General features: G+C 44.7%; 2 long non-coding RNA genes and 1 pseudogene across 2 annotated transcripts; all 3 read right to left on the bottom strand.

Annotated features, from left to right (window-relative positions):
- Window positions 1–1,754: 1,754 nt before the first annotated feature.
- On the bottom strand, window positions 1,755–5,766 carry LOC144380138 (spermatogenesis-associated protein 31D1 pseudogene; annotated as a pseudogene).
- Window positions 5,767–5,847: 81 nt separating this feature from the next.
- On the bottom strand, window positions 5,848–7,100 carry LOC144380159 (uncharacterized). The gene is made up of 3 exons (XR_013443989.1): window positions 6,880–7,100; window positions 6,252–6,312; window positions 5,848–5,980 (listed from the first exon to the last, which is right to left on the bottom strand). It is a non-coding gene; the product is annotated as an uncharacterized LOC144380159 (long non-coding RNA).
- A 5,784-nt stretch (window positions 7,101–12,884) lies between these two features.
- LOC118529881 (uncharacterized) lies at window positions 12,885–19,607 on the bottom strand. Its single transcript, XR_004914363.2, has 3 exons — window positions 19,496–19,607; window positions 17,370–17,557; window positions 12,885–17,250 (listed from the first exon to the last, which is right to left on the bottom strand). It is a non-coding gene; the product is annotated as an uncharacterized LOC118529881 (long non-coding RNA).
- Between the last annotated feature and the right edge of the window lie 292 nt (window positions 19,608–19,899).

The following is a 19,899-nucleotide window of genomic DNA, read 5'->3' as shown; positions in this document are numbered from 1 at the left end:
TGGAAGGTTTTTGTTTTGTTTTGTTTTGTTTTTTGTTTTGTGAAAAGCTCCCACGTCACGGCTATGAACTGTGGTCCAGCACATCTGCTGGGCAAGTGAAGATGGCCTAAGTTTGAGGAAAGTGAAGGAAGTTTAAAATAGATCTGAGGGGCACCTGGGCGGCTCAGTCAGTTAAGCGGCTGCCTTCAGCTCAGGTCATGATCCCAGGGTCCTGGGATCGAGCCCCATGTGGGGCTCCCTACTCAGCGGGGAGTCTTCTTCTCCCTCTCCCTCTGCCACTTCCCCTGCTAGTGCTTGTGTGTCTCTCAAATAAAATTTTACATAAAATAGAATAGATCTGAGTAACAGGAGAGAATGTACTAAGGAAATAGTGACCTAACTCCATTTATTTTGTTCACGTTAGTAAGCCTGGGATAAGTATTTGTGGAATCAGTGAATGATTTCCAGGTAGTGCTGGGGCTGAATTTCTTGTGGCCTCAGTACTCTCAATTGTGAGTAGACTCAATTGTGAGGCGTGAGATTTAATCCAACAGTAATCAGTTACTTACAGAAAGGCATTTCTAGAAAAGGCAGTGAGACAACATTTTGACAGACAGGAAGGATTGAAGGGGATTAGATGGGGCCCACTTGTACTGGAGCCTGTTTTTGTTTTTTTTTTAATGGAATAGTTGATGCAATATCATTAGTTTCAGGTATACAACTCGATACTATGCTGTGCTCACCACAACTACAGCTACCATCTGTCACCAGATAACACCATTACAATACCATGGACTCTACTTCCTATGCTGTACTGGAGCTTGTTACATGTTGGTTACCTGATAAGCTATCAGTTCTACCTTAGAGAGTGAGGAAAGAAAGACAATGCCTTGGTAGATAGGCGAGAAGTGGAAAATGAATGACGTGGAGTTGAAAAATACCTGGATCAGACTGAGGAAGGAGGGGAGCAGGACAAAGTCAAGATAAGGGGAGGAGTAGACATAAGCCTTTGTTCCACCAGCAAGGTCACTCTTTCAACTTTTCATTTCTTCAAAGGTGTCTTACCCTGGAAGGTGGTAGCTGCCTGGTCAACATTCCTGCCACTAACAGCTAAGTGATGCTTTTGTTCTGCATTTGTTCTGCACAAAACGTCATCAGTCGGGCAGCCTGAAGAAATGCCCAGGGAAGGGGAGCGCTTCCAGTGGGAAACCTCAATGTCAAGTTTAACGTGACTCACATGACAGATTCTTAAGCAGCATCTATGCTGTTCTTTGACCCTACCCCAACCAGCCCAAGATCAACTGGGACAACACCCTCCCCCAAACACTCCCATTCAGAGTTCACCCACCTGTGGGATCCTCTGATCACTGACTTCTACATAATGATTAAGCTACTGTGTAGTAACAGTGAAGTAAAAACAGTGGCTTAATCATTATTTTCTGAAAACTATACCTGTGTTTGATCCTAGACCACTTGCTCTAAAGGGTATAAGACATTCAATGAGGGCAAAGGTGTGAGCTACTATACATTTTCAGTAAGGCTAAGCTAAAGGGCAGGAGACAGAGCCCATCTCCTCAAACTTCATCAGGAAATGGGCTTTGGGGGTCTTGGGGGGCACATGATATCTATTTCTCAAGAGCTCCGGGAGACTGGTCACCTTTTAGAAGCCAAAGGAAGCAATCAGTAACAGCTGAACTGAGTTACCTGAAACCCATGCCCCCAGTACAGTACACAGAACAGACATTGCTATTATTAGAGAAATATTTATTGGAGAGAATCAATATGCTTCACAAGGGATTATTTTGGGGTGGGAAATATCCCCCCCTGGAAATTCTGGAGAAGGGTTTTCTGTCTAAATAGTAGAGGCAGATCTCTGAACACAGTGCCTTCAGCAGTGGTGAGAGTGGCCGGAGGCCCCTGGCCAGCTTGATGCCTGCAGGTGGCGTGTGGGTGGGGTGCAGGCTCCCTGTGGGGCGTGGATAGGGGATACTTGTTATGCAGTCGCTGCTCCTTAAATGCCACAGCTTTCTGGGGCTGTCTGTCCTTGTCTCTGATCTGTCTAATACTTCCAGTATGGCCTTGGCCAGCAAAGACAGCTTGTTGGTGGCAGGACTTGGTATTTGTCACCTTACAGGAGGGAGCCCTGTAGTTGAAAGGATACCCCTGGACAGGCTGTGCCTGGGCCTGCACTTGTGCTTCCTGCTGAGTTTTCCCACACTTGGTTGGGAAGGGAATGGGCTGTTGAGGGCAGGTGCTATCTATTGCATGCCAATGCCCCAGTTTCTCCTCTAGGAACTTCCCAACGTCTGTCCTGATTTTCTGAGCTTTGGTTGTCCCAGTAAAGGCAGTTCCACCTTTAAGTAGGCCTCTGCTTTCCACAGATGATAGAGGGCTGCCCTTCCCCTGGGAGTCTTCTTGCCTCTTGCATTTTATCCCTGGATTAAGCCATTGCAAAAAATGCTTCATTTTTTTTCTGAAAAGGCTTTCAGAAGGAGGCTGACCCTTCTGGGAAAGGCTTTCAGGAGGCAGCTGACCCTTCTGTGACAGGGTCTGGGAAGGCTTGCTTCCCAGCTTTTCCTTCAATAGCACGTCCTGAGTAGGGAACCTCTTCTTCAATGCCACATCCTCAGTAGGGAAACTGTTCCTTTTAAGTTGGGATGTCCCCAGTCCTGCATCCCCTCCACCAAGCTCTTGTGCCTTGGAGCCCGGAGGGCTCATGGTCACCGCAGCTGGTGGGAGATTCTTTTTCTGGCACTTCCTTAAGACATGCTTAGGGACCCAAGGCTCCTGCTGTTGTTCCATACTAATTCCTGTGTCCTCTGGATGGACATGCAGCACCTGAGAAGCTCCCATGTCCCCACTGGAGACACCCTGGGCATGAGTCAGTGAGGCCTTGGAAATCAAACTATCTGAGGCAGGGGGCAGGCCAGTGCGTTGGGCTTGGGCCCGGCTACGCTCTCTGTTTTCCAGTTTCAACTTTAACTCATACAACAGTTGTTCTTTAAGGTTTGAGGATTTAGGATCTTGGGGAATTGATGGGTTTGGTGGGGGGCTTTTAATGGGGATGGTAGTTTTGACTTTATTATCATTCACCTTTATGATTTGGGAGCTTACTGGCTTGCTGGTTGTCAAGATATTAGATTGTGATTGATGAGCATCAAGTTGCTTGGCCCTGAATATCTCCCTGGACACTGTGGGCACAACGACAGGTTCTAGATTCTTCTTTTTGCCCTGTTGCGTTCCTCCTCTACCTCCAGAATTTGCACTCTTATCCTTTGGCTTGTGTCTGGCCCCAGCTTGCCTTGCAGGCAGCTTTGGGGGCCATCTGTTGCCTCTGGTGTCATGTTTGACAGGTGTAAGAGTCTGTGTGCCATCCTTAATCTTCTGAACATCCTCATGTTTGATATCAGAGGGTGATTGCCTCGGAATTCTCTGTTCTTCCTTGCCCACAATTGAGGCGGCAGGGAGAGGATGATCCAGGATGGGGGCTGAATTTGCTGTTCCCACTTTGTCTCCATGGAGAGATTTAGAGCTGCCTCTAAGGGAGTTGATGCCCCCAGGTTTGGAATTTACCTCAGAAATCAGGTTGGTTGAGGAGGAAAAGCTAGAATGGGATGTGTCTTTTATCAGTTTAAAGAGCTCTATGGATTCAAGGACCCTGGGGGGAAGGCCCCACATCATCCTCATACGAAACCTTTTAATATGGGCTTCCAGCATCTGTTGTGCACTAGATTTAATAAAGGGAAGCTCCTGGAAGGTATTCAGGGAGTAGTCCTGAACCTCTGATGGTGGCAAACTTCTCTGTTTTATTTCAGTGTGGGAGTTCTCAGAAAGAAGCGATGTCTGCTTCATACTATGCCATGAATTATGCACAGTCCCGGGGAGCTGACCCTCGTTGATTTCCTCAAACTTTTTGCTCAAATGTATTTTCAAGACATTTTCAAGTTGTCTCTGACCTAAAGTCTCCACAGACACTGTTGAGTTTTTCTCTGATGGGCTCCTAAGTTCTTTTTCAAAATCATACCCCATATCATTACCTGAAGAGCTCTCTGGGTCACTCAGCAGATAATCTTTTGGGCCATTCTCTGGGTTGTGTCCCTGATCCTTCTCCAGGTCATCGTTGTCCTTCTCCAGGTCATCGTCCTCCAGCTGAATCATTTCTGAGTCCCCCTCAGAGCTTTCAGATTCGCTCAATTTACTCTCACTCTTAGAGATCCTTGTGCGTCCACGATAGTGCTGCAAGTTAGGTGTCTCTGAAAAAATACTTGGACTCATCAGTGATAGAGACTTATAGATCCTGCGGGACAGGCCCCACCGGTGTTGGATGAGCCTCTTTCGAAGCTCATCAGGGAGAGGAAACTGCCCAGGAAGGATAGAGATTGCAACACGGGCCTGGGAGGCCCGGTGATTAAGAGAAGGGTTAGGAGCTGAAGGACAGAAGTCCTCCTGGGAACTTTGGACAACAGCGGGTAAACCCCACACAGTTTCCTGTTCCTTCTGCAACACGTTCCATTCCAGATGTTGCATTTCAGTTGACAGGAGAGACTCTGATTCCTTCTCAGGTCTGTGAAAACGCACTCCACAGACCTTAATCTGGGTTAGAGGACCAGATGGCAGGATTGGGAGTGGGGACTGAAAGTGGGTCTGGGGCTGGACCTGAGGGATAGGTAGGGGCTGGGGTTGGGGCTGGTTCTCAGGCAAGCACAGAGGAAGAGGATGGGGAACTACTGGGGATTCCTGCTCTGTGGAGGCATTCGAGATTCTGTTAAAAATAAAGATGGAGGAACAATTATCCAAGACACGGGCAGCAGAGAACAAGGACTCACTATGCAGAGTTGGGAGACCCCAGAAGAGCTGGATAGGGGTTTGCTGTAAATGGCCCTCCTTTAAGGTGGTTGTAGGATATGGGGGCTGCCGATGCACATGCAGCTCCTTTGATTGGCCTTTGCTGCTCCACAAAGGAAGGGAGACTGCCAAGTCATGTTGATCAGCAATTGTTTGTTTTGGAACAGAACCCTTTTTCATTTCCTTCCACATCCAGAAGTCACTCCTCTTTTGGACTTGTTTCTCAAGGAGTGCCAGGACATCAGGGCTGACAAGTGAGAGGTTAGCAGGCTCCACAAGCTTGGCTGCAGGGTCTCCCCCGGAAGAAGCCTCTGAAGAATGGAGGGCCAGCAACTCTTGATGGACATTATATGGAGTCAAGGTTGAAGGGAAGTCGTCTTTGGCATGAGTTTGCCATGAAGGGAAGTCTAAAATTGACAATCTGGAGGCATTAATGCCTGTGATTGTCGGGACATAAGTAGGCAACCCGCCAGAGCTATCTGGAGATGAGATCTCTGGAACAGGCTTCATTGAGATGGAAATCGATTTAGATTGAGTCATAGTTAAACTGCAGTCTGGTGGTGGTGAAACAGACAGGGTTGGTGGTGCATTATGACAAGCCAAGGTCTCAGTGGGATTCACCATCTGGGACAACTCCGGTAAGGGGTTGACATCTTGGGAAAGGGTAGAGTCCAGAGAGAAGATGGTATTTAGAGACAAAGTGGCCTCTGGATGGACAACAGGATCCACTGTCTGAGCATCATTTGGTGGGACTGGAGGAAAGGCAAGGGACTGGGGTGGGAAATTGTCCTTTGGGAATTCGGAATCCAAGGGAGGAAAAGACTCTGGTGGCAAAGAATCACCCGGTGGTGAGGGTGGAAAAAAGTCAGCCAAGGGGGTCACTGGGTTAGGTGAGAAGATGGAGGCAGGTGGTGGGGAAGGCTCAGGCAGAGAAGCTGACATTAGGTCTCCTGGAGGGACTGCTGAGGAGTCAGGGGAGAGAGTGAACGATGAGGAAGTCACAGGGGCTGTGGAAGCCAAGGGAGTAGCATCTTCCAGGGCCTGGGGGAACAGCAGCCGATTGATCTCAGCAGTTGTGCTATTACACACCTCACAGGAGGGGTCTGGACATAGCAGTTGACGAAAGTAGATGGTATCATGATGCCGGCCTAGGGGGCTGCAGGAGACAGGAGGTACAAAGCTGCAGCCAGGACCAGAACAAGGGGAGGAGGACATGCTGGCCTGGCAAGAGGGAGGGGCCACCTGAAGCCTGCTGACCCCTCCCAATGCCCCACCTTTATGACTTCACAATGTACTCAGGAGCCTTCACCCCAATACCTGTTCCTGTGGCTATCCCCTCCCATGGCTATAGCAGGCTGCACTGAATCCTACAATTGCATAAAACGTACTCTAAGAGGGATCAGGATAAAAGGGGAAAGACTGGTCACCTTCTTAAAACAGAGATCAGCTTCCGGGCTTCCTCCACTTCTCTCTGGGAGCATCTGTAGTCTGGGAAACCGGGAGAATGGGATATATGTAGTGAAAGTAGAAACATAGGTATTAATACAGGAGTCCCCTTCTGGGACACCCATGGGATATTAAGACTCTGAAAGCCCCTGGTTAGTATTCTTGCTTCATGGATAAAGTACTTTCATGTAAATTATCTCATGTGATACTCAGACCACCTCTGTGAAGCACAGAGATCAGTGGTTACCTCAGGGAAGGGTCCTGGGTATCCATGATGTCACAAGTCTTTCACAAATTCAGGAGACAGAAGTTCTGACTCTTGACATCTCACACAGCCACCTTCTGGGCGACACCCACTGCCCAGATCAAGCCTTCATGTTGGGCTGATCAGGAGAATGGTGCTGAACCCATCCATCACTGCTTCATGCTCAGGAAGAGTCAGAGCAGTGAATCTAAGGGTCTCAGGTTCTGACTGCTCTGAGGCCTCTGTTTTCTAAGAGGGGTTGTGTCTAGCAGCTGACCTCCTCAGAGATCATGGGCCTGAGCCCTCATGGAAGGGACAGGAAGGGTCACCCTTGGAGAGCTCACGTAGAATAGGCAGAACCTTACCTTTCAGAGTCCCACCTTTCCTCCTCCTCTTGGCTCTGCCCTGACGCTAGAACAAAAATAAAAGAATGAGGGGTTGGGACTCATCCCTCACTCTTAGAATGGAGACATTCTTTATCCAAGAATAGTACGACTTTATTTCAATTAATAGAACTTTGTGTTCCTTGCTTTTATCGATTTTTAAAGGTGATAAAATGTTTTCAATATTTCTTCAAAAAATTTAAAGGAGGATTTTATCTGGGAGGTCCACACTTGAGAGTCTCGGTCAGAAGTCCTTTGTTCAATGAGGACATAGAAAATGAAGTCTGGGCGCGCCTGGGTAGCACAGTCAGTTAGGCGTCGGCCTTCGGCTCAGGTCATGATCTCAAGGCTCCTGGGATCGAGTCCCATGTCAGGCTCCCTGCTCAGCGAGTCTGCTTGTCCCTCTCCCACTGCCTCTCCCCCTGCCTATGCTCTCTCTTGGGACGCCTGGGTGGCTCAGTCGGTTAAGCATCTGCCTTCGGCTCAGGTCATGCTCCCAGGGTCCTGGGATCGAACCCCACATTGGGCTCCCTGCTCAGCGGGGAGTCTGCTTCTCCCTCTCCCTCAGCCCCTCCCCCTGTCTTGTGCTCTCTCTCACACTCTCTAATAAATAAAATCTTAAAGAAAAAAAAAGAAAGAAAGAATATGAAGTCCAACAGTCACATCTGTGCTCCCTCAGGTAGGACCCTGTATCCTAGGACATAGTTCAGACCCCAGTCTCTTCCCAGAGGCTCAGCACCATTCTCCTGATCAGCCCAACATGAAGGCTTGATCGAGTGATGCCTGACATGGGAATGTGACTTATGATCAAATGCTGGGAAACGTTCTCGTACAGATTCCATACTCTCTAAATAAGGACTACAGAATCCCTGTGTTTGGGATTTTACCCAAGACCTGCCACCACATCCAGATAGCCTGTGAGTTTGAAGTAGAAACCTTAGTCCTTCCTTAACCCTTAGCCCTTCCAGACCTCTTTGTCCTAGAGAAGCGAATGTCTCTTCTCTTAGACTTCCCATTTTAAGTGTTTCTCTGACCCTACCAAACTCATTTTAAATTTTGGGATTAGGAGCTCAGTCAAGTTAAGCATCTGCCGTCAGCTCAGGTCATGATTCCGGGGTCCTGGGGATCAAGCCCCACATCAGGCTCTGTGCTCCACAGGGAGCCTTCTTCTCCCTCTCCCTCTGCTCCTTCTTCCCAACTTGGGCTCTGTCTTATTTATCAAATATATAAATAAAATCTTTAAAGTAAATAAGATTTGGGATTAGAAATGGAAACCATAATAATCTGTGTTGAGGGCTCCTTACCTTTTGGGTGGGTTTGGTTTTCCAAGTTGGAAATGGAAGCATCAGGTAGCACAGGAACAGAAGAAGCAATCCCAACCCACACAGGAAGGTGAAGTTGGGGTCCGTCTCCAACCATGTTGAGCTGAAGCTCAGACATGGTTCAGTATAGGTATTCAGAACTGAGAGAACATTCCAGTTTTTGAACTCCATCGTCTGAATCGCAAGCTGCCTGTAGGCAACTGAGCTCTTAAGTGTGCAGACGCTGAATATATATCCTCCCCAAACTTACATCACAGAACACTTAGAGTCACAAATGGTTTTGGGGCGTGGGGGGGAATTGAAGAGGGTGTGTCCACAACCCCTCCCCCACCCACTAGCCCAGAAGACCCCTCCACCCCTCCTAGGTCCTTCAGGTCTCTCTGCCCTACCCTGCCATCCTATTTCCTATACCTATATTCCTATATGCTACCTTAATGAAATTTTCTGCTTGTTCCATCTAGAGCGCGTATATTACCTGGGTCCCCCTTTACTGTCTGGAGACCTTGACTTGGGTCTTACCAGTTCCACTGCCTTGAAAGTTTGCAAAACTACCTGGAATTTTTGCTTGTACCCTGACATTTACACTCAGGATCACATATGTCCTCAAATCCATCTTTCCTATAGAATGTGTTTGCCTGGGGCACCTGGGTGGCTCAGTCGGTTGAGTGTCTGCCTTCGGCTCAGGTCATGATCCCAGGGTCCAGGGATGGAGCCCCACATCGGGCTCCCTGCTCAGCGGGGAGCCTGCTTCTCCCTCTCCCTCTGCCTGCAGCCCCCCTGCTTGTGCTCTGTCAAATAAATAAAATCTTTTTAAAAAATGTTTTTGCCTCACATGAGCCCAGATATAGACCTTAAAGTTCTTTCACACTTATTTAGTTTTGTCCATGTTGCATAGCACATTTCACTTTTTGTTTTATTCGGCCTTTAGTATCTTCAGTCAGAGAGGCTGACTCAATCAAAATCAATAATGCATTATTCAATATTCCCAAAACTAAAATCAGTAAAAAATAAATGTAAATAATTAAACCTTCAAATGGTCTTCGAGGTAAGTCTGTAGCACTTACTTTCCTGAAGTTAATGAAGCTAAACTGCATAAAAAGTTTGGGGGCATGCTACACACACACACACACACACACACACACACACACACACACACCCTTTGACAAAACAATCCAGTGTTTTTCGAATTGAAGAATAAAGTGTTTTCTCCTTTTATTTCACTCTTCCATAAAATTTTGACCCCAGTTCTTACTCTACCTAAAATACAGACTGTCTGTGTTCTGTACATCAGTTCCCTACGAGGTGTATAAATCTCTTCTCAGGGAGTTGCGGCACTGTAACAGAAGTACCATAGACTGGGTGGTTTAAACAACACATATTTTTTTCATAGTTCTGGAGGATAAGAAGTCCAAGATCAAGGCACAGAGGAGATTCAGTGTCTGTTGAGCCCTACTTCTTGGCTCACAGGCAGGTCCCTACAACCTCATGTGGCAGAAAAAGTGGGTGAGAGGTTTCTGGGTTCTCTTTTCTAAGGGTGCTAATCTCATTTATGAGAGCCCCACCCTCATGACCTAATCACCTCCCAAAGTCCCCATCTCCTCATACCATCACACTGGGATTAGGATTTCAACATATGAATTTGGGGAGGAGCACAAACAGTTCACAAACTCCCCAAAGGCCGGGATAGGTTACAGTGCGCTAAGCCAATGATCCCCTCAGGCCTCTGGTGGCCGAGGGTAGTCTTGAAGAGCCTCATCTGATCGCCCTTGTGGGCCTTGTATATCTTTCCCTGAGAGTGCCTTGCCATGAAAAAGGGTTGAGAAGCCCCACCCTATATAATCATCCCCACATATGTTTCAACCTGTGACATTTTTCCAGGCTCCTTTTGTCAGGTTTAAATAATCCCAATATTTCCCTCCACTCTTCCTACGTCTTCTTTTCTAAACTCTTTATCTTCATGACAGCTCTCCTCTGAATGGCCTCCTAACTCCTCATGTCTTTCTTAAACTGCGATGCCCTTTATTTGACACCCCTGGCCTAGCACTGTTAACTCATCGTCTGTGAAAGGGTAGGACAGCCTTCACCCTGGCCCAGCAGAGTCTCCTTTCAATTATGCAGGAACAGGTAACCTGCCCGGAAGATCAAATCTGCCAAGAGCACCACTTCCTCCTCATCCTGACATGCAGTCCCAGCCACATTTTCCTTTAATATTTTCTTTTGGAAGCCAAGAGACACAAACATCTGTAAGTCCTGGTCTCTGTCCTTAAGGGCCTCATGGTGCTGTTCTAGGGAAAAGCCCTCTGTAGGCCGAGAGTTACACGTGTACACAGGACAGGTGTCCTGCTGCATTTGTGAATTGCCAGGTGATCTCTGGAACACAGGAGCAAAGTGACAGGTACTATGGGTCGCAAATGCTCAAACACATCATGCCCCTTAGAAAAGGCAACTCTGCATGTCCAACCTCTCCAATTTTCTGATACAAATTAATGATTCTTTGAGAAGATAGTCAAAGAACGTCTTTTCTCTTTTAAAAGGGCGCATGTTGACTAGATATCCTTAGGCACATTTATGTGCCTTGAATTAAAAGTTTTTTCAGAACCTGGTAGAAGTTCCTTCAAAATTTAAAGGAACAAGATATTAAAGGTATATATATATAATCTCACCAAAAATAACCTCCACTGGTTCACAGCACTTATCTTCTCTACACTAAAATCAAGTGTAAATGATTTGCTAATTTTTAAAGAAGTTTACTGGGAGCAACCTCACAATCACCCCATGATGTGAGCAGGACAGGTATTATAGTGTCCCTATTATGAAAGAACAAAACTGAAGCTCGGAGAGGGTAAGTGACTTCTCTAGATCACTCAGTTGTAAGTAGAAGAGCACTGACAATGAAATCCCCAATGTTCTCAACACCTCTATTTTAAACAATAAGTGATTTCTTAAAAAGTCACCCTAGTCCTAAAATTAAAGCAGCTGTGCGGCTAAAAATACCCACTTTGTCCATTAAATGCTGGCAAGTTTGTGAAGAAAAGTTAAGTTCTTTTTGTTATTCTGTCACCCCTTTAGGTACCTTTTCCTTTTCACGCTTGGCACCAATGTCTTTACAGGTTTTCTCTACTGCCCTCTGAAAACCTGCTTTCAAGAGCCATATTACGTATGACTCTCAGTAAGGTGTAAGTGAATAACAAAAGTTTAAAATGCCATCCTTCTCAGGAATACATCTCACACAATCTACATACATCTAACCCCTAAGCCTTATAATAAAGCTTTCACATGAGCAACTCAGGCAGCCATCCGGAGGAGGCAGAGATGGCTTTTGGTGGAGTGAGATCTTTTCACAACCCCAGCTGACCTGTGTCACCACCTAAGTCTGGTCCTGGATTTTATACTGCACTTGGTCGTACTGTCTCCAAGGAGGAGTATTTTCCAAAAGCTCTAGTAGAATAATACTCTTCTATTTGAAGAGACTCCATATAGGTTAAGTCTAGATACGCCATTGGTTTAAGATTCTCCTATGTCCTCCATTTTCTAGGGACAGTCCTCAATGCTCTCTCATTCCCATCCTCATCACTGTCCCTGGGATAAGCCACATGGGGACAGCTATTTTCAGGATAACAAAAGACCTGAAGAACAGATTCTGGGGCAAAAATCCTTTTAAACTATATTGAAAACAGTAGCGAGCTGTAAGATGTCTCTCATTCATTCACACACCAAACTTACTGAGCTCTACTGTGTAGTATTTCTAGTAGAAATAACAAAACAAGGTATCGCCTCAGCCCCTGAGCAGGTCATAGTTTAGTGAGACCTGCAAACAACTATAATAAACTGATATGAACTGTAAAGGAAGTAGGAACAAGAACACAATGAAAACACAGATTAAGGAGTAATTAATTCTTCTGCCAGGAAGCAGAAGAGAGAAGGGTCAGGGAAAAATTTATAGCTGGTGCCAACTGAGATGAGCTTTGTGAGGTATTCAGGACTCCTTCCTCTTCCTCTCCCTCTTCTCCTTCCTTCTCCTCCTCCTCTTCTTCTTTCTGTAGACTTTATTTTTTAGAGTAGTTTTAGATTCACAGCAAAACTAGGCAGAAAGTACAGAGTTCCCATATGTCCCTCTGCCTCCCTACCACACACACAACCTCTCCCACTCTCAATATCCAGAACCAGCATGGGGCATTTATTACAGTCTGTGGACCTACAATGACACACATCATTCTCACTCATAGTCATAGTTTACATTAGAGTTCACTCTTGGCGTTTTAATTCTATGGGTTTGAACAAACATATAATGACATGTATCCTCCATTATAGTATCATACAGTGTAGTTTCACTACCCTGAAAATCCTCCATGCTCTGCCTGTTTATCCCATCCTGCCCCACCATCCCTGGCAACCACTGATCCTTTTACTGTCTTCAGAGTTTTTTTCCAGAATGTCATCTAGTTGGAATCCTACAGTGTGTAGCCTTTTTCAGAGTTGCTTCTTTCACTTCATGATATGCGTTTAAGGCTCATCCATGTCTTCTCATGACTTAATGGCTCATTCTTTTTAGTGCTGGATAATATCCATTGTCTGGATGTACCACAGTTGATTTATCCATTCACCTATTGAAGGACATCTTGGCTGCTTCCCAGTTTTGGCAACTATGAATAACGCTCCTATACGTTTTCTTTTTTTTAGACCACTTTATTGAGACTTAATTCACATACCATATAATTCACCCATTAAAAGTGTGCAATTCAGTGGCTTTTAGTGTATTCACAGTGTTGTGCATTCATCACCACAATCAACTTTAGGACATTTTCATTATTCTAAAAAGAAACTCTTCCCCATAGGCTTCATTCACCCTTCAGTCTTCTCATTCCTCCTGCCCCCACCCTAGGTTACCACTAATCTACTTTGTCTACTGACTTGTCAATTCTGGATGTTTCATATGAGTGGAATCATACAATATATGGCCTTTTGTATCTGCTTTCCTTCACTTAGCATACTGTTTCAGGGTTCGTCCATGTTGTAACATGTATCGATACTTCCTTCTTTTTATGGCAACTCGTATTCCCTTATATAGATACACCATGTTGTATTTATACATTGATCAGTTGAATATTTGGGTTGTTTCTACTCTTTGGCTTTTATGAATAAATCTGCTATTTCTGTACATGCTTTGGTGTGGATGTATGTTTTCATCTCTTGCTTATTCATTTTTATAGTAACTAAAGTCATACTTTGTCTAAGCATGTTGCTTTCTGAGATTTGCTTAGTAAAACCGTATTAGATTCCCTACGAAATGAGATCTCGGGGGTCTCAATGCAACTTTTATCAAATGTCTGGGTGCATCAATTTGCCCTCCTGCCAACACTTGCAAAATTAGCCCTTGAATCAGCAGGAATGATGGTGATGCGTAATGTTTCAGAATAATGAACACCTTATGTTCCAAGGTTCTATTCTTAGAAAGTCAGAAAAGGGTGTGGGAAGAGTAAGTGCGATCCAGCCAGAGGGAACACGAGCGAACCTAGAACATATATAAAAATACATGTCTGGTCACGCTAAAGCACGGTAGGTGCCTGAGGATGAAAGTAGCAAAAAATTGGGCTGAAAAAGTAGAAGGGGAATCAACGGTGGAAGCCTTTGAGTGACAGTTTAAGGAAACTTGAACTTTGTACTGAGGGCAGTGGGAAGCTTCATAACCAGGAGAATGGCATACTCTGTTTCAGAAAGATGACTGGCAAAAGAGAAACTAGTTGAGAGTTCATGAAGAAATATGCCAGTTAATCACTGTATCACATAAGACCCCCCTGCAGATGAGAGCAAACCAGATGAATTCTGGCTTGCTTAATTTTAATTTATTGGCTTATATTTCTCTGCAATATAGGAGTAGATCCGGGTTCTGACTCACTATCCCTTGGTTCTGCTTTCTCAGTGTTGACACATTCCCAAGCCGCTTCTCTTGTGGTCCCATGATGGCATCCAGCCAGGAAAAAACAGAGAATTGTTGCCCCAGTGTTCTCAACTAAAGTCCCAATATTCAGGTGAATGGCACCAGCTCAGGTCATAAGAACACTCCTGAGATAATTACTGGGAACTGGAGAATACTATTGGCCTGGTCTTAGCCAGTGCTACTCAAAGTGTGGTCCATGGACCAGCACTTGTTTCCACATGCTTGTTACCACCTGCAACAAGGGTAGACACTGAGGATGACAGACACTTCTATTACAATCTGACAGAGTAATTGAGTCTAATAATTAAAACCAAGGCTTGTATTTTGTTTGTCTTTGTTTTTTGTGTCATTTTTTTCAGTGATTCACTTGCACTGCGTTTTGTGCGAGTATCAGCCCACGGTGGATGGGGGAGTGGGAGAGGAAGCAAACTGGTCCTTCACCACAGAAAGTCTGAGAAACTAATGTACATGCTCCACTGTGGAGTCTGGGAGTGAGTCAGCGTTCTGGAAGCACACTGGGAGACTTTGGGAAGATCTTTCCCTCGTGCCATGAGAGGGGGCAAAAATAAATGTCCACTATAATCGTGAGACTTAATTTGGAGAAGGAGAAGGAAGGATACTGACAGACTTACTTCAGCTCTTTCATTTTCTCATGCTTTCTTCCACATTGACCTGCCCTTATTCAGAGTCCCTAGTAAGAATTTACTCTGCATAAGCTCTGGATATGGCCATTTTTATAGGCTAAACATTACATACACATTCACCTACCCTCCCCATTGGAACTTTGATGACTAGAATCAAAGCATTTGAATGGCTCTCCTAACCCATTAAGAGAAAAACAACTTTGAGCAAGACTAGCACAAGGTAATTACTAAGCTGAGCCGAATTCCTTTGCCATGCTCTTGGCACTGAGGTATGGAAACTCCAGAGCCCTATAAGAGGTCTAAAGGAAAAAAAAAATGTTCAAGACAAATTTCAGCGATCTCAGTTTCTCATTAAAAATACATTTTAGAAAACTGTTTTAGGTTAACTTGCTAGGGCAGTTGTATGGCAAGAAAAAGTGTGCAGCAATTTGGCAAATTGCAGCTTTCATTTCTCTTTTAAAATAAAATGGAAACAATAAAAACACAATTAAAAATAAAATTAAAAAAACATAATCTGAAAGAGAATTTTGATTCTTTCTCTAATTAAAGCTCTGCAATTAAAGTTTTGCTGGAGAGCAACCCGTGTTCTTCATCTCCCTGTCCACAAAGGGCTAATACAGGTCCAGCATTTGAGATGTCTGCTACACTCAGAGCAGGAAATGGCTTTGGAGAACCTTCTAGTCTGGCTTTCTCATTTTACAAATTGGAAACTGAGGTCATGGCAGGTTTACTTCTTCTCTCCTTAGTCCTCTCTTTCATTCGTGTGTGTGCATGTGTGTATGTGAGTGTATGGATGTATGTGTATTTTCTCTCAGAAGGCTTGGAAACTTGGGAGTCTGCACAGTGTTAACATAATTCAGACACTCAATATGGGACTTCTATCTTTCCAGGGTCCTAACTCACCTTCTAGTATGAAGGTGGGGGGTTCAGTAAGAACCAAATTTTATCCTGTGCTGCCTCAAAATGTGCAATTCTTGCCTAAGTGAACTCTACAAACATTAGGAAGTTTTTTGGTGAAAATCTAATGGAAATCTAGTGCATGCCTTCCTACCATCTGCAATAAAATAAACTGAACGTAATGTTCCTTCATGACCCAAGCTTAGTCTAATAAAAAGTTGTGGTAGTCCAGAGGAGCAGGTGTATTCCAGGATATAGACACAGAGGCACACTGGCCCCAGAAGCTACCATCATTTAAAAAAAAAAAAAAAATCCATCACTTAGAATTTAGTGGATTACTTCTTTTTCATATAAATGTAGTGGTTGTTTATCAACTACATACACAGTGCAAAACCGACCTATGACAGAATGACCTTTAGCAGGGCACAGGACTACCCTTAAGGGTTAATGCAGTTTAGGTCAGCCCTGGGGGGCGGGGGGTGAGGGAGGGAACCGTAAGGAGGAAATGGAACAGAACTCAGGTCTGGCGCATACTTAATGTGTGCCCCAAACTTTCACTCATTTCATTTCTTAACTATCCTGTGAGGGAAGAAATATTTTTCTCATTTTACAGATAACAGAACTGAGGCCCCGAAAGACTAAATAACTTGCCCCGGTCCACAGAGCAAAAAGCTAAAAAGTGAGGCTATGACCCAAGCTTGCTGTGGTTCCAGGCCTGCATCTTCCCTCCACACCATGCTGTCCGAAACAACAGAGTCCCTGGGCCTTGGTCCTTGATGCTTCTCCGTTATCATCCCAACGGTTATGTTCTGTGATAGAACAAACCAGCCTAAAACTTCCTGACTTAAAACAATGGCCATTTTATTTACTCACAATTCTGTAATCTGGGCTGGGCTCAGCCAGGTGACTCTTCTGTTGACCTTGCCAATGGTCACTCTATGGATTCATCCAGCTGTCGGTCAGCAGGGGCCTGGGCTTGGCTGGGCACTGAATAGCTGGGCTTTTCCCCCCTGGCCTCTCCACAAAGTGCCAGCAGAGTAACAGAATCCTTATAAAGCAGATCGGGGCTCAGAGCCCAGAAGCAGAACTTCTTAAGTCTTCCCATATAGACACAAGAAGGCGTACAGCATCACTCCACCATTTCTAGTCAGTCAGAATGAGTCACGGGCCCTATTCCAGTTCAAAGAGCGAGGACTACACAAGGGCAAATACAGGGAGATGTGATCACTGGGGGACAGCAGTGTAACGGGTCACCACCAACACTAAAGTTTCCTGTGTTTTCTGTTCCTTATACTCTTATGTCCAGTTTTTCTCTCTTCTCCTGTAAGTTTCTCCACTTTTTCCTACCAGTTCTCGGTTTCCCTGCATTGTAACTGGCCTTCCTTAGTCCGCTGCAGAGGATTCCTTTCCTCCACCTCCGGGAACTGACTGATCACATCATGTCAACTCTGTTCTACAGGTCGTCCATCTTTGCAGCTCAGGTGTTGTATCGTCGGAGAGTCCTTTGCTTTTTGGTTGCTGTTTTGCTTTGCTTTTGCACCCGGCCCCAAAGCTGGAAGAATAGTTTAAAGGAAAAGAAGACATCCCTGAATCGAGAAGCAACTTAAGTGGATACACTTCAATGCTTTGCCCTTATAAATAAAATCTAGAACTTGTGACCTTTAGTTTAACCTGCGAGAAGGCAAGATGTCCGGTTCAATGGGCAAGTCAACAAATCGATGTTTACCATGTTTTACATGCCTTAAATTTCAAATCTCAGCCATCATTCACCAGGGCAGAGAAAGAAGAGAGGGCTGCAGGAATCAGATAATTCCCAGCATTACAATTCTGGTTCCCAGCAGGTTGCTTCTTACCTATGGCTAAGATGAGATCAGATTACATTTCCATTGAATCATTCAACCTGTCTGATCACTGCTTTCTGCTGCCAGGAGAGATTCAAGAGTACCAAGAATTAACCAGAGCCAGGAGAACAGGCTGTTCAGATACTACCAGCATGAGAAGGGCAAAGGAAATGAGAAAAAGAAATTTTAAAACACCCCAGGTGAAGATCCTTGCAGAAGGGATCATGGGTTTCCATTTGAAGTCCTGGGGAATTAAAATGAAAGTTAAAAGTTGAAATGTGAATTACCCTTCAAGAGCTTCTAAATTCTTTCACCGACAATGTTTATCATCGTTTCTTTTATTCTGCTCCCTGAGGCCAGCCTTTGGATCCCTGATTGTTGGATTACACCTAGACCAGACCTTTAGGTGCAAAAATGAAGGGAATTAAATTCAATTTGGCTATTTATACATCTAAATTGCTCAAGTTAAGGGGGCAATGGAGATAAAATGTCTTCATTATTATTTTAGATTAATTCATTGACTCCAATCTGATCTGTGCTCTATAGTCACAAACATCAAAAGTTGATTGAAAATGTGCATAAATTCATACAGAATGAATTATACATGAATTCATTATAACCCTCACAATGATTTACACAAAATCCAATTAACATTCTATGAAACTTCTGGAGAATCTGACTAGATTCTGATGTTCTCAGGAAGAAAAATAAGTTTATCACTGAAAGTCTTGAAGAAAGCATATGAGATGGGACTAGCCACACTACATATTTAGATATAAGGCCGTATCGTATCATTAAAGTAATTTACTACTGAAAGAAACAATGTATAGACACAGAACACAGACCAGAGTTAGTCCGGAAATTGATCTGGATCCACGTAAGAATTTGCTAGAAAATAAAAATGACATCACCAAAAAGGAACTTGTACAGGAGTAACTGAGTAGGAATTTAAGGAAAATAAAATTAGTCTAGATGCATCCCTCATAGTGTACAACAAAATAAGCCCCAGATACACCAAAAAGTTAAATATTTAAAAATACCTTTCCAAATGCCCAAGCAAGGCGTTAGACCTGTGAATTTAAGACCCAGGATGAGGGGTGCCAGGGTGGCTCAGGTCACAATCCCGGGGTCATGAGCATCTTGCCTTCAGCTCAGGTCATGATCCCAGGGTCCTGGGATTGAGCCCCGCATCGGGCTCCCTGCTCAGCGGGGAGCCTGCTTCTCCCTCTCCCTCTGCCACTCCGCCTGCTTGTTCCCTCTCTCTCTAACAAATAAATAAAATCTTTATTAAAAAAAAAATTTTTCTGTGACATTTCCTTGTGACAAGAGTACAGCAATTCTGTCGCTTACCATTCTCTGACCTCAGCCATTTTAGTACATATATACTTGACATATCCCTATACCATCTGCACACAATATTTATTTAATAATTTTCTTTAAATCAACTCTGTTTCACTTAAATGAACTTTGTTCTAGCCAATAATTTCTGTGACATCATTGTTAGATGTTAAAATTTAAATCAGTAAACCTTGAGCAAAGCAAATGATCTGACCCTCCACAATGTGGGTGAGCTTCATCCAATCTGGTGAAGGACTTGAGAGAAAAGACTGAGGTCCTCCAAAGAAGGAATTCTGCCTCCGGACTGCCGTAGGATTCAAGATTGCAACATCAGCTCCTGCTACAATTTCCAGCCCGATCACCTGCCCCGCAAATTTTGAACTTGCCAACTTCCGCACTCACAAGAGCCGACTCCTTAAAAAAATGCCCACCCTTACCCCTTTGTGTGTGTGTGTGTCTGTGTGTGTGTGTGTGTGTGTGTGTGTGTGTGTGTGTGTGTGTACATCTCCTATCCTATTGGTTCTGTTTCTCTGGAGAACCTAATACCCTTACCAGCCTTCGGGAGCACTGACTTTCCAAATCGCATTCAAATGTCTTGGCCTAGATGCCCATGCTTACCTCAATCTAGCTCTTCCTTCTGATTCCATGTTCATTTCATGTGACTTCCCAGTGTGTACTCCGCGTTACTCCAGCTGGTCACCTCACATCTTTATTTGTGCTCCGCATTCTGCCAAGAATGCCTCGCTTTGCCTGCCAGTCCTTCCCTGTTCCTGCCTTTGGGGCCTGGATACATTTCCACATGAGGAGCTGAGGAAGAAATAAAAGGCGGAATGAGATCCTCGCACCTAGAAATATGCAAAACCAGCTTTGGCAAGGAAGGTTTCATCTCGTGTGCCAATTCTGACCAATTGGTGGCAGTTACTTGGAACGTTTTAGGAAGGATTCGGAGGCTGTGTCTGTCAGAAAGCATGCGGGGATCTATTAGTGATGTCTGACAGTAGAAGGGCCAGGGTGGTAATAAA

This window comes from Halichoerus grypus, chromosome 14 (assembly GCF_964656455.1).
Source record: "Halichoerus grypus chromosome 14, mHalGry1.hap1.1, whole genome shotgun sequence".
Classification (NCBI taxonomy): domain Eukaryota; kingdom Metazoa; phylum Chordata; class Mammalia; order Carnivora; family Phocidae; genus Halichoerus; species Halichoerus grypus.
The sequence above is the reverse complement of the archived record's forward strand: the minus strand, read 5'-3'. Positions and strand labels throughout refer to the sequence as shown.